Raw genomic sequence first — 5,100 nt, 5'->3', positions numbered from 1 at the left:
GTGGAGGGGTGGTTGAACAGTAGCCGGTGGAGTAGCGCGCGGTGGAGGCTGGATGAACAGGAGCCCGTGGAGGCTGGAGGAGGTCGACGGTAGCCCGTGGAGGCTGGAGGAGGTCGACGGTGGAGATGAACAGTATCCCGTGGAGTCCCGTTTTGCGGTACGCCACACCCCTCCCGATCAACAGGACCCCCGTTTCGACCGTAGCGCTCCAACACAAGTCCGTTTCCTCCGTTTTGCGGTACGCCACACCCCTCCCGATCAACAGGACCCCCGTTTCGACCGTAGGAGGTCCGTTTCCTCCGTTTTGCGGTACGCCAGACCCCTCCCGATGAACAGGATCCTGTTTCGAACGTGGCCGGTCGAACACAAGGCCGTTTCCTCCGTTTTGCGGTACGCCAGGCCTCGTTTCCATCGCCTGTTCCGTCCAAGCCCTCCCGATGAACACGACCACGCATTCCGTTCCGACCCAGCCGGTTGGCTCCCACGCGTTCCGTTGCCTCCCGATGAACACGACGCATTCCGTTGCCTCCCGATGAACACGACACATTCCGTTGCCTCCCCATGAACACGACGACGACGTTGTTTCTCCATTCCGACCTAGCCATGTACACGAGCCCTGGCCGTACGTATGCGCGAGTAGGCGTTCGAGACCCTGCCCGTATGTACGTACGTGGCCGCATTTTCTTTCTTGCACCCTGGCCGCTGTACGTACGTGTACATGCTACGTGCGCGCCTCTACTACGACACGTGCGCGCCTCTACATCGACCAGTATATATGTACGTACACGTTCGCGACCAGAATGACAACGCTACGTACACTTCGACCAGGTGGGTCCCGACTGTCAGGCACTTCCTTGCGTGCGAAGATGTAGCTGGTGGGTCCCAGCAGTCTGGGGGGCGAATCGTTTTGTTTTTTTGCCCAGACGCACTTCCTTGCGTGCGAAGGTGTAGCTGCTGGGTCCCAGCAGTCAGGGGGGAATCGTTTTGTTTTTTTTGCCCGGACACACTTCCTTGGGTGCGAAGATGTAGCTGGTGGGTCCCAGCAGTCAGGGGGGCGAATCGTTTTTTTCGGACGCACTTCCTTGCGTGCGAAGATGTAGCTGGTGGGTCCTAGCAGTCTGGGGGGCGAATCGTTTTTTTTCCGGACGCACTTCCTTGCGTGCGAAGATGTAGCTGGTGGGTCCCAGCAGTCAAGGGGAAATGTTTTTTTCGCGAAATACGGTGGCCCATCCGGTAGATCCCCGCTGTCAGGTGGAGGAATAATTATTTTGCGCGTAATAAGGAGGCACTTCCTTGCTGCGGCCATGGACCCAGCTGTCAGCCTCTCCACGTACAGTCCACGTCCGATGGAAGCCATTCCTTGACCACGTTGACCACGCTGCGCCGAGAGCACTAGGGCGGTGGACGACGGCGAGGCCTAGGAAGGGGATGACGCGGAGCCGGGGAAGACGTGACAGTGGATGCCCACGTGTAGAGGAGTATGAGGGTTCACTCGTTCGGCTGCGGTGTGAGGCTGCCGTCGCCGCAGAATAACAGGGGGTGTGGGTGCGTAGAGGGATGGCCTGGCCAGCGGTGGGAGTAGTAGGGGGCGGTGAGGCCTCCGCGGCATCACAGCCGGCCACGGGCGGCAGGAGCAGGCGGCACGACCGGCGCTGCTTTGGGCGGCTGGAGCAAGAAGACCAGAGGTTGAAGAAGCACTACGGCCGTTGGATGGACATCGTACGGTCACTGGAGTTAGAATCGTTCATATATTGACTAAAGTTGACAAAGGCCTCCGTCCCAGTCAACTTAGTAGGCCCACAAGTCAGCCTCCCACCAAGGTGGGTCCCAGCTAGCAGGGGGTATTCATTTTTTTGTGTGTAATAAGGAGGCACTTCCGGTGGGTCCGAGCTGACAGCGGGGGGAACGTTTTTTCGTGAAATATGGTGGCCCGTCCTGTGGGTCCCAGCAGTCAGGGGGAAACATTTTTTCGCGAAATACTGGTGGCCCGTCCGGTGGGTCCCTGCTGTCAGGTGGAGGAATAATTATTTTCCGCGTAATAAGGAGGCACTTCCTTGCGGCTGCCGTGGACCCAGCTGTCAGCCTCTCCACGTACAGTACTCTTCCGATGGAAGTCGGTTTTTGACCACATTGACCACGCCACGCCGAGAGCACCATGGCGGTGGACGACGGCGAGGCCTAGGAAGGGGACGACACGGAGCCGGGGAAGACGCGGCAGTGGAAGCCCGCGCGGAGAGGAGTACGAGGGTTCACCGGTTCGGCTTCGGTGTGAGGCTGCCGTCGCCGCAGAATAACAGGGGGTGTGGGTGAGTAGAGGGATGCCCTGGCCAGCGGTGGGAGTAGTAGGGGGCACTGAGGCCTGCGCGGCAGCACAGCCGACCACGGGAGGCGGGACTAGGCGGTCCCACCGGCGCTGCTTTGGCGGCTGGAGCAAGAAGATCAGAGATTGAAGAAACATGACGGCCGTTGGATTGACATCCAACAGTTACGTCTACTAGAATCGTTTGTTGACGTATATAATAACTAAAAAATCTTGCATACGCGTCAACTAAACAGGCCCACAAGTCAGACCACTCCCTATTTTTTTTAATAATTTATATATAGCTCATGGCAACTTCTTATGCAATTTATTGCAGTCGTTTTTTTGGTTGGCCAGGGCCAATTTCGTATATTTTTGTGGGTTCCAAACTATTTTTAATACCGAAATGTCGAGCCAGATTTAAAGTACTTTGAAGATATATTTAAATTAGGTTAATGCCCAGTGAAATAGGAATCTGAAAATGTGAAAAAATTCAGAAATTATAAAGTAATTGCCAATTTGTCATCTGTTTTTATATTTACAACCCATTTCATATAACTTTCAAGATTTGCAGGCGTCTTGAAAGAGTTGCAGCCCATTAGGGCGTAGAAAAATAAGTAGGCCTGGATTGGGTATTCTCCAGAAAAAATAAACCGGGCTCATTTTCACAAAGAAAAAATAGCTAGGCTGGTCACATGGGGAACATAAAATATAAGCCTGGGCTAGACGGGCCACAGCCCAGTTCAAACCATGCTCCGTCTCAACAATACCAAACAAAAAAAATACTGCTCGAGTAGCTACGTCCCAGGTGTCAGCCGATCTTGTGCTGTTCTCTTGTCTATTGACTATATACGCTCACAATGTCATGGGTCCTAGATGTCAGGAAAACACTAGGAGGAAGCATTTTATTTTTCCATACGCTGACGTGGTGGGCCCCTACTGTCATCCTCTCCACGTACTTCTGCCGATTCCTGTTGTTTGTTGACCATGTTGACAACGCAAGAGGGCGGCGCCGCGGCGAGCGCACCAAAGCGCGCGGAGGACATCGGCTTAACAATTTAGGAGACGGTGGGGCGGTGATGCGTGCGCTGAGGCGCAGCCAGCCGTGGGAGGCGGAAGCAGGTGGCCCCGCCGGCGCTGGTTTGGTTTTGGCGGCTGGAGGAAGACAGGACTGAAGAAACACGACAGACTGTAAAAGCAGCAGGAGTACTTAACAACCTTAACTGAAACCAGCAGGGGCACTTAACAACCAAAGCTGAAAGCAGTATGAGTACTTATACAGGTTCAATCGTACAAAGCACGCCTCGAACAGGGCTACTTTGCCTACAGTTAACCAAGGGTGAGGCCGCCAAGCCCCAGGACAAGGCCCAGGCACCACCCCGCACATCCACAACCTTCTGAAAGCGGCTTCATCTCGCAACGTGGTCAATAAACAGGATATTCGCTTTAGAGCCATGGAAAAGCATGAACATAATCTTCTGTCCTATTCTCCAAGATGGACGGGCCTTCATTATTTGAGACCACCCATGAATAAGTATCTTTTCACCTCCAAGGGGAATTGAGTAGGTCGACATAAACATCATGTTGTGACCAAGCGCAAGTCTGACCCGACCATGGTCAGGCATCTGTATAGGAACAATAGAACTCGGCAGTTCCTGTTTCAAGAAGATCACAACTGTAAAACTGTGTATAAGCAATAGTTTATGAACAACATATATAACAGAAAACAACTCGTACCATAAGTTTCTCGACACAGTTGGACCTGTTCAACGAGTGCAGCAGTGGCACACATATCCCATGTGGCCTTCCACCATTGAAACGCCCCACAAGGACCTCAAGACGATCAATAAAGTGTAGGAACTTGTGGATGTCGATCCAGTCAACTTCAGTGCCATTAGTAACAGCCGAGTTATTACAGAGTAACAAACGAGCAGACTGCTTAACTCTGAAAAAACCTACACGTGCCACCAATTATAAGAAAATATTAGTTAGAAGTAGCATCTTCGTGAGAGATTCGTTGCTACTTCTAAAGTTAAATTGTGATTAGTTAGACAGATTAGGTGGATTAAGAAGTAATCGAGGCAACAAGCAAGAACCAGATACAAAACTAACATGGATGAACAATTGGAACGACGTCGGGGTGGAAGATCGCAGTGAAGATGAGACCAGGTTCTGCTATTTCCATCAACATTCGTGCGCCAACTTTCAGTCTGTAACACTTGAGAAAGTTTATCCAAGTTCGGCCATAAAAAAAGCAGTGATCTTCTTGGTTCATGAACCCAACTCAGAACTTATATCCATGGCTTGTCTTCACTGTGACCATTAAACTAGTGTATTTAGTTATGGCAAGGCCGAGCATCTTGAGTACATGTGTTCTGGCAGAGCAAATAATACACTGCAGGAAAAATAATATGAGAACACAGCATGTTCAAAAACCCCCCACCCTCCCGGATAGAAAATAGGATTCTAGGAACATACTGTGCGCGTTTCAAAATGCTGTGTTAGGATGAGAAGGAACAAGTGTGGCGTCTCGCCGAGGGCGCAGAAACCTGTAGGGTACTCGCACTTTGGGCACTGCAAATGAAACACACTAGATTCAGTAGGAAGAAAAATGCATCAACGGCGGCGGCTGCCATCCTAGGATTACCTGCGACCAAGGGACTTGGATTTATCGGGGATGGATGAAGAATTCGTACCTGGTTCTCCGTGAGAAAACCCTATGCAATCGGCGAGAGGGGGTTTTCTCTGAACAAGCAGACAAGGGAGAAGGGGATTCAGGCCCAGTGAAATATTGCCGCTTC

The sequence above is a fragment of the Triticum aestivum genome, chromosome 2D (genome assembly GCF_018294505.1).
Source record: "Triticum aestivum cultivar Chinese Spring chromosome 2D, IWGSC CS RefSeq v2.1, whole genome shotgun sequence".
Taxonomy (NCBI): Eukaryota; Viridiplantae; Streptophyta; class Magnoliopsida; order Poales; family Poaceae; genus Triticum; species Triticum aestivum.
This window is presented reverse-complemented; position numbering follows the sequence as displayed.